Below are 10,510 nucleotides of genomic sequence, written 5' to 3' on the forward strand. Positions count from 1 at the left end.
CGTTGTATCAGAATTGATCAACAGGGTGAAAGTTAGGGAAAGTATAGAAAAGTGCTTTTGCAGATGAAGCACATTGCTTGCTGTTGAGGAGTAACTACTCTTGTAGATTGATCCAGTGCTGTTCCTGTCTCGGGCATGAAATCTTAGCTGTAGGCAGAAGAGCAGTCCTGGTCCCCATGGCCTCATCTCTGGAGGCAGCTCATGGTCTTTACTAGGAATTTTTGTGAGGGCCAGTGTAATGGTGTGAAGTATTTAATAAGGCCAAAGTTAGAGTCATTTGAAAAGCTATGAAATGTCCCTGGAGCTTGTTAAAGTAAAATATTATTACTGTGTGTGCAAATGTGGGTTTCTGTGGTCCGTTCTGCCTATCCACGGTCACCTCCTGCCAGCCCTGCTCAGTCTACACAGTTCCCTTCCACGCACACACCTTCAGCACGCCAGTGTATGAGCCCTGCAAGGTAAGCGTCTAAGGGACCGGCTGTGTGTGTGTTCTGTGCAGTTAGGTTGCTTCTGGTGTATGTATTTCTTCTGAGTTACAGGCATCTTCAGCTGAGCAAGTGGGTGTCTGTGTGCGTGTTTCTTCGCAGGTGAGGGAATCTAAGGAGCAGCAGGTGCAGTCGTCTGCAGACAGACTTGTACAGATTAGGCTCTGCCGGAGCCCCGCAGTCTGAGTTTGACCTATGAACGTTTCTGTCCGTGAAATGGTTTTGAGAGTCACTTTCTCTTCTACCCTCAGCAACCCTGTCTTCTCAGTAACACAAAAGCCCCAGACCACAAAAGTGAGATTTGATTTGAGCACCTCCTCTACCAGCCACCTCCACCCCACATGTGTTCCTCTTGCGAACTTTTGAGGGGCTGTAGGAAGTAGGTAGTAAATCATCTCATTTGGAGACAAGAATACCGAGCTCACTGGTTTAAGAATTCTGACACAATCAGATTACAGATGAACCTAAGCAGTGAAAATTTTACATTGTGGAGAAATTAGAGTACAAGTATTTTGTTTCAGGGATTTAGCCCTATCCCTAGGTTCTCTAGGTTTTGAACTAATAAAAAAGGACAGGGAAACAGCTAAGCATGGGGGCACGTAAGAGGAGAGCCCTAAAAGGAAGGCTGGGACCTGGTGTTGGTCCACTGGTCTGGCTTCATGGGCAGCCCCACTCCCTGTTGCATCTCAGTGCTGTGGTCCCTGATGCTGTGTGGTCCCTTTGCCTCTGTCCCAAGGAGGGAGACAAAGACAGGTAGGCGCTTTGTAGACCCCCACTGGGAGATGCTGGACATGTGGCACTCTGCATGTCCTTCCCCTGCTGGAGAACTTGCAGCAGTGCAAATCAACTTAACCATTTCAAAGTAGTTGGCTTTTGAAAAGACCATAAATCTTCATTCATTTATATTAGCCATATATGTTTCATCATCCATCTGATATGATAAACTTAATTTAGGGTTTAAATGTCACAATTTCCAATTTGCTAATCTTGCTATGAAATAAAGTCACGTTTGGCAGATTGGATGCTTTTGCATGAAGAATAAATGATGCAAAGTTTTTTTTTAAATTCACAAAAGGATGATAAAAATATTTCATGTTAACATAATCCCATGAAAGCCAAGCCAGTCTCTCCCACCCCCTGCCCCTCCTGAAATTTTGGGATTAAATGAAGGAAGTGCAATAATGTGTTGCTTCATTCAAAGCTAAGTGGTAAGGTTGTGGATCATAGCATTTCTTAAGAACTAATGAAGCATATGTGGTATTTTCCTTAAAATAATGTGAAACAAAGTGATTTACTTTTTAAAAGAATCTGCACCTGTAAATGAAAATAAGCAAACAAAACTGGAGACACCTTATGAAGGGGCAAGAAAAATAAGTTTTTAAAACAATTTTATATATTTTAAAGCTATTGTTTAAAAAATTGATCCAAAATTTCTGCCATCCTCCCTACTCTCTTGTACTTCTAGATGTTGTGATCATGACACAGCTTCTGTTACTGGGGCAGCTGCACAGGCCCCAGAATGGTTTAATGCTCTGCTGTCACGTATTGACTTTCTTAATAATCTTTGAGCAGGGGCCCCATATTTCCATTTTTATACTGGGCCCCACAAATGAAGCAGCTGGCCCTGTTAAGAATAAGAGAATTCTCAGCAGCTCCAGAGCAGTGCTGGGATCCAGGTCTCTCTTCGTGCTTTCTCCATCCCAGTGGCCAGGAGTGACCCCAGACAGGGTGGATGGTGCTGTGTTCCATTTAAACCATCTACCCTTTAGTCATGTCCTTTTCCTTTTCTGAGTACCTTCAAAGTGCTCAGAGGAGAGGAAAGCTGTATTTAACCCAAGGGTTCATTTATTAGCAACCATTTAGACAGTGTCTATTGTGGGTCAAGAACTGCGCTAAAAAAAAAAAAAAAAAAAAAAGAACTGCGCTAAGACAGGGGCCAGGAAACACGTGTTGTAAATCGACATTCCATACTCTGATCGCTGTCATGGGGAAAGTGCCAGCTGAGTGCTACTGGCCAGAGAGGAAGGTCCAGGTTTTCCTTTCAGGAAACCATGAAAGGTGGTTTTGAACTTATCTCTTGAAGGAAGAAGCACTTCGCAGTGGAGGGTGCTGGTGAGCTTTTAAACAGGACATGGGGGCAGCAAAGGCCTACTTGTTGCAATGGGGTGGCTCTTTAAGGGAGGGAGGTGGAGAGAAGAAATGAGCTCAGAGAGAGCAGGTCATGGGAGAACCCAGGGTGGCCCAGGGAGTTTGAACTTCACAGCTTTAAGCAAGGGAATCTGGTGATCAGATAGGTTCTGCGGAAAGATTACTGGCTGGGTGTGGAGGACAGGGTGGGGATGGAGTGAGAGAACCACAGGAAGATTTTGCAAAAACTTGTTTATTCTACAAAATCTTTAAACTCACAGACTCATCTCTCTTGCTTTAAAAAAACATCAAATTGGGTCATATTTCCTCTGCTGCTTAATAACTTGAGCCTACTGCCACTTTCTTTTCTCTAACCCAGACAACTCATATTTTTCAAAGTCACAAACACCTATTTAAGAAAAGTCAAGGGAGCTTAATTTGGTGGTAAAATTTTAATGACACATTTAAAGCAAAGAGTTTATAGCGCACAGAAACCAGTTTGTGGCCCAATATTTTATATTGGAGGGAGTTAAATAATAAACTAAGTTAAAAAGAAGATACACTCTAAGGGTTGTATAAACAACAAAGCCTCTGACACGGCTCCTTATCTGGGTTGCTGTAACAGACGGGATCTGTTTTCTGCCTGTAGGTAACCACACTTGACTGGGAACTTTCTGGCCCAGTGCTTAGTTGTGCTTGGCAACCAACACTGCCTGGGGAAGATGGTAAGTAGATGATCACAGAAAGAAGATAAAGAGACGGTTCAGAAATGAGTGTCTCACACATATTTAAAGCATGAAAAAAGTCCAGTTATTTCATCAAACATACAAGAACTCAGGCTTCCCTTGCAAACCCCATCTCAGAGCCTGAAGCAATTATGAGGGACCCTGGGGTTCCAAAGAACAGGTTTAAAAACACAATCCAGCCCTAAGAAAGTTCAGGTCTGCCCTGTGGCGGGAGGAAGGGAGACAAGACAGGACATGATGCGTGATTCTGGAAGTCTGGTTCTTCATACTGTACAGCCTGCCCACAGCTCGTGCTAGCCTCCCTCTTCTTTTGTCCTGTGGCGGAGCTAGGCTCAAAGGTGAAAGGGACTTAGAAATCTTAATGGTATTTAGTGTCTCATTAATTAGTGTTGGGGCTTCCCTGGTGGCTCAGCAATAAAGAATCCACTTGCAAAAGCAGAAGATGCGGGTTCGATCCCAGTTCGATCCCTGGGTAGGAAATATCCCCTGGAGGAGGAAACGGCAACCCACTCTAGTATTCTTGCTTGGAAAATCCCATGAACAGATGAGCCTGGTGGGCTACAGTCTATGGGGTTGCAAAAAATTGGACACAATTTAGCAACTAAACAAAATTACTGTCCAGGGTGGATTTAACTTTTCAAGATTTTTTTTTTTCCCCACAGCTTAAGTTCTGTTGAAGACTCCTGGGAGCCTGTTTCTCCTCTTTGCCAGTCTTTCAGGAGCTTTTATCGTCCCCATTTCCCACATAGAAACCCCACAGCTCTACATGCATTTCTTCTCCTGGAGCTCCCACCACCCCCATGAGTCAGTCTGATCTAAGCACGTGCTGTTGGATGTGCTTTGTGAGCTCTGGGGCGCTGGCCTCTGGCTGCCCAGTTCCCAGCACCAAACACTGTCCGGCCAGGCCCAGCACCTTGCTAGACACTGAGTCATCACCACTGCGTTCACTCAAAATGTATTTGGTTACAGGGAATCACAGATTACTGTGATTTATTTTGTTCTCCAAACAGCAGGAGGTCTCCCAAGCTTTGGTGAAGTTCTCTATTCTAGCTGTCAGTAGTTGAGCTATTAAAAATTTTTATATATACACACACAGATTTACTTATACAAATGTATATGTACTTTTAATATACTAGAGTATGTAAATAATTAAATGCCAGTTTTGAAATGTCAGTACACTATTGTAAAGATGAGTTGGTTTTTCCCTTGTCAAGGAAGCTACACAATCCCTAGGATCTCTTTATTTCTCTTATGCTTAGTGTCTGCAAGAGCTTTAAAATATAACCATTGTGGTTTAAATGTAATAATAACAATAAGGAAAAACAGGATCGCAGCCATATGAAGTATGAAGCAGTCTTAGCATTATGTACCAAGATCCATGGTTTCAGCAAGGGCCTTATAAGAAGCACTGACCATCTCTCTTCTATCCTGCACTGTGCTGGGCGCAGTAGAGTAAAAGGAAAGTACAACAGCTGCCTACGAGGAACCGGCATCTAACTGAAGAGATACACACTAGCAATAATGGCAAAACAGGACCACATTCTGTTCTCAGCATCCCCATATTTCATGTTCATAGTCCATATTGAAATAATTACTAAGTTAGCTAATAAAGCAGACTGGAGCCACCAGGGAAGCCCCTAAACAACAAAACAAGGGCCATACAGAATGCAGTTATTGGTCTTATGATCATGCCTCTGACCCCCTTCCTGCATTATTAACCTCTCCCCTTCCTTTAGATTATTGCCATCAGTATACAAACATGCACGGGGCTCGGCCCTGGGCCTTCTGCTCACTCTTCTAATCCATCCAGTCACAAGTCACTAAATACCATCTGTGTAATTTTAAGTCTAGAATTTCCATCTCCCTCTCAGACTATCCATAGGAGTTCTAGACAGTCACCTGGCACCTTCAACACTACCTTGTGTCTTGCTGGCACCTCAAACTTAAGTCCTAAACTTCTGCATTTCCCCCAAATCTAATCTCCATACCCTATTCCCCACCACAGTAAATGATATATGTCCATCCATCCAGTTATCATGTCAGACACACAGGAGTCATCTTTCATCCTTTACGCCTCACGTAAAACCATAAGCAAATCCTTTTATGTCCACTGCCAAGAAATATCTTAAATCTATCTACTTCTCTCCATCCCTCCAGATGAAGTCACCATCTTTCACATGGTCCATTACATTCAGTTCTTAACTGCTACTTCCACTCTTGCTCTCCTTCAATCTGTTCTCCACAGAGTAGCCTGAGTCATCTTAAAAAGTGTCTAAATCATATACATCAGTTCCTTCCTTAAAACCCTCCAATGGCTTTCCAATATAATTCATATAAAATCCAAGATCTTTAACAGTGCCTACCAGGCCCCAGGCATTCTCTGGTTTCACCTCATGCCCATCTCCTCGCACTCACTATGCTCCAGTCAAACCACTCTAATTCCAGTACCTCCGATGTGCCACACTCTTCCTGCCTCAGGAATTACACACTGGTTTTCTGTACTGGCATGCTCTTGACTCTGGCCTTCCCCTTTCCCAACGGCTGACTCCTTCACATCCTACGGTCTCAGCTCCTCAGAAAGGCCTTTTCTGGTTACCCCAACAAAATACCACTCCCCCATCCCCAACACACACACACCATCATTTTGTAGTACAACATCCTACTTGTGTCCTTTGTGGCAATTATTTATTCTATCTCACTTACTCCACGAAGTCAAGAACCAAAGGAAGGATCAGTGTGAGTCTGGGTGCCCAGGAAAGATTTTGTATGATCCTTCCTGCCTTTCTTTCAACGAATATTTACTGATCAGAATGCAAGTACTATGCTAGGTGCTGGTGAACAAGTGATAAATAAGAAAAATTCGGTTTGACAGATGAATGGATACAGAAGCTGTGATAGGTTCATCAGTACCATCTTTCTAGAGTCCATAAATATGCATTAATATATGATACTTGTTTTTCCCTTTCTGACTTCACTCTATCTGATAGGCAGTGGACACTTGCTTACTTCCACCTTTTGGCTGTTGTGAATACAGCTGCTATAAACATAGGTATACAAATATTTGTTTGAATCCCTGCTTTAACTTCCTTTCCCTTTAGCTTTTTTTCTTTAGTCTTTAATGTAAGTCAACTTCATTGACTTACAGAAGTGTAACTGCTGGATCATATGCTAATTCTAAGCTTGCCTTTTTTGAGGAATTGCCATAGTTTTCCACAGTGGCTGTGTACTATTTTGCGTTCCCACCCAGAATGTACAAGAGTTCCAATTTCTCTGCATCTTTGCCAACACTAGATGTTATTTTCTGTTTGTTTTTTTTACAATAATAGCCACCCTAATGGGTATGAAGTGGTTTGGGTTTGCATTTCCCTGATAACTAGTGATGTTGAGCATTGTTTCATGTGTTTATGGCCATTTGTATATTTTCTTTAGAGAAATGTCTATACAGGTCCTTTTTCCATTTTTGAATTGGATTGTTAGTGTCTGTTGAGTTGAAGGAGTTCTTTATATATTCTAGGTATCAATTCCTTATCCAGTACATGATTGTATCTCCCACTCCACAGGCTACGTTTTTGCTGTAGATAGTGTTCTTTGAAGCACAAAATTTTGATCATGTCCAACTCACCTATTTTTTTCTTTTCTTGCCTATGTTTTTGGTGTCATATCCAAGAAATCATTGCCAAATCCCAAGTCATGAAGCTTTCTCCCTATGTTTTCTTTTAAGAGTTTTACAGTCAGAGTTAATCTTTAGACTGACATCAATTCAGTAATTCATTAGTATTTTAAGCATACCTTCATAATCCCAAGTCTACCATCATCCAACTCACATTTTCCATCTTCCTATTAAGCAATTAGTTGTCTTATCTATTCTTTTAATGAGTACCTACAAAGCTAAGAACTATGGATACAGCAGTGAAGTGGTCAGAAATGGCCCCACCCCGCTCTCACCAAGTTCATAGTCTATTGACTGAAGAAGTCAGACACTGAACAGGTGATTACAAACACAGGTATAATATGAAAGAAGAAAAGGAAGCTGCCAACATGTAAGACTGAGAAACATAAAATAATCCCAAAGATTTTATCAATTTCTTGGGAATCTTTGACTTATTGCTTTATTACCCTAAATAAAAGAAATAGTTCAGGTAACTACTGATTCCTAATGGTAATTACTGCTTTCTTCCCTAAGTGCTCACAGACTTCTACTTAAGAATCCATTCTAGGCTCTACTGGGGCCAAGGAGCTCTTGTTTTTCGGATTGTAGAGTCTAACATTTCATGCATTTTAATACAAGGACCACATTTGCCTTTGTATTTTGGCTCTCTGAGACGAAAAATCTGAGAGTATCTTGGGACTTCCCTGGTGACCAGTGGTTAGGAGTTGGTCTGACAATGCAGGGGAAATGGGTTTCATCTTTGATCTGGGAACTAGGATCCCATATGCCGTGGGGCAACTGAGCCCACGCGCCACAACTACTGAAGCCCGTGTGCCCTAGAGCCAATGCCCTGCAACAAGAGAAGCCACCACAAAGAGAAGCCCACACAGTGCAATGAGAGTAGCCCCCGCTTTCTGCAACTAGAGAACGCCCGTGCACAGCAACAAAGAGCCTTGTGCACTGCAGTGAAGACCCAACGCAACCAAAAAACAAAAAACAAAATCTGAGAGCATTTTAATTTATCATAGATAATTCTCTGAAGTAACATCTATAACTTCTTTATCTACCTTGGGATATCACTCAATGGATATCAATATCTGAAGTCATTAAAATCAACTGGATGTTATATCCTCACCTCTTTCAGGTTTTGATTCCTCCTAACAATGTTTGTTTGGTAATTTTTGGCTTGAAGATTGGTTCTCCTTATAGGAGAGACTTGAAGCCTTCCCTGATGGCTCAGATGGTAAAGAATCTACCTTCAATGCAGGAGACTAGGGTGTAATCCTTGCGTCAGGAAGATCCCCTGGAGAAGGGAATGGCAACTCAGTCCAGTATTCTTGCCTGGAGAATTCCATGAGCAGAGGAGACTGGAGGAGGAGCCTACAGTCCATGGAGTCACAAAGAATCAGACACCACTAAACGAACTAAAAGTAAAAATAAGTAATTTCTTGTTGTTGTTCAGTTGCCAAGTTGTGTCCAAATCTTCTCAACCCCATGGGCTGCAGAAGCACAGCAGGCTTCTGACAAAATGTGATCCACTGGAGGAGGGAATGGCAAACCACTCCAGGATACTAGACATGAGAATCTCATGAACTGTATAAAAAGGCAAAAATAAGTGCTAGGAAAGACTTATTAGGAAGGAGAGCAGAATTTGGAGTTAAATGATTTTGTCCTATCTCCCTCCTCTATTAAATCTTTGCCCCCAGATATTGGTGCCTATATTTGATTTTTTCATTATATTCTCAGAATATAGTTTAAAAGCCTTAGCTTCCCCTCCACACCCCACCTCATCCAAGCCTCAGCTTTCATGGATTAACAATTGTGGGAGTTGGGGAGAAGTGCTTGCCGGGGGTTGAGGAAGTGCTGAGTGTAAAGTGATGATGTGGCAGCTACATGTGGACAGTTGGAAATAAAGGCTGACATTTGGACTGGTTATAAAGATGTGAATTCCTCTATGAGGAACTGAGATGAGTATGGATTATCTCTCAATGGAAATGAGAGAAGAGAGTCACATGGAAGGCCAAGAAATAAGTCACGAAGGACTGGCACAATCAGAAGCGGGGAGAAGTTCCAGCAAAAGAAACTAAAATCCATTGATTAAGAAGAAATGATCTTCCTAGACCTTTAGATCTAACTCACCTCTCTTACATAACTGATGAGAAAATGGTTGTCCAGATAAAAAAGAACAAGTCATTGGAGTAGCTACAAAAGTATAGAGTTACATAAATCCTGAAGGCGTGAGAAAGTGGCTTTTAAGCAGTAGGAAGTGGTCCACAGGGCCAAACGGTCCTAAGGAATTGAAGAATGTGAGGGTACTAAGAATGGGTCTCAAAATTAATTAAATGATGCTTTGGTCTTCTAGCGTACAGTTTTGGTAAAGAAAAAAAAAAGAAAACCCAGACTGCAAGGTAAGTATCAGGGGAAAGGGTCTGAATGTGAAACAGACAAGGAGATGGTGAGTTATATACACTCAGCTTGACAAGAGAAATAAGATGATAGCTAGAAAGAAAGGAGAAATAAAGTTTAAGATAATGGAAATATTACTATTTTAAGACAGAAAGGAAGGAATCAATTGAATGAGAGGGATGGAGGATACAAGAGAACTCCTGCCACCCTTGACAGGAAGATCACAGAAGCAGAAAAGAAACCAAAGCACAGGTGGAGGTCAGCTTTGGAGAAAGGAAGATACTGGAAAGTGAAAAGAGGAAGGTACCACAAGTGGTGAAGGAGACAAAGCAAAAGGAAAGCCATACCCCAGAGGACAGGTGTAGGGGAAAAGGGGAGAAAACCAAGCTGACCTCAAGGTCAACGGCGGGAATGAGTCCAGCCTCTGCCTCTCCCTGGATCATTGACTTTGATCCTCTGAGCCAGCAGCTTTATAATGGGATGTCACAGTCTTCATATGAGGCTCGTATCAGTTAACATAGGTACATATGCCCAGTACAACCTAAGTTATCAGAGCATTTATGAGATTCATCCCAGGACTCACAATGCAAAATAGAAGGTCTGAAATGGCTGCTCCAGTGAGTAAATTCAAAAGCTCACAAGAGGTGTGCTGGCTGGGCAATGGGTAGGTTCTAGCTTGAAATTCCTTATCTTCTTTCAGAAGAGAGACCCAGGAAGCCCTGTTGTTGCTCTTCTAGGCTCTGAAAGATAGCACAGAAAAGCCTTAAAGAAAGAAGCACCAGAGCAGAAATTTCAAGATGGGATGGTGGGAGCAGTAGCAAGAAGGTACTTTGAAGAGCTACTCATCCTTAGAGTCTCCAAGCCCAAGTGGCCCAAGGTGATGGTAGCAACATTCTTAACAGGGTTATACTGAGGTCACTGGATTCCCAAGCACTCCTCTCTTCTTTAAAAAGTTTAGAATCATCAAATTAGAGGACCAAACCCTGGCCCTGACCACATGAAAGACAAAAGGAGGCTTGCCTCTAACTCAAGACTGTTCATAGGGAATGAAGGATGCTGTGGAATTATAGGACTGCAGGTTCTCAGAGTGGGTAGAG

The sequence above is a fragment of the Bos mutus genome, chromosome 3 (genome assembly GCF_027580195.1).
Source record: "Bos mutus isolate GX-2022 chromosome 3, NWIPB_WYAK_1.1, whole genome shotgun sequence".
Lineage (NCBI taxonomy): Eukaryota > Metazoa > Chordata > Mammalia > Artiodactyla > Bovidae > Bos > Bos mutus.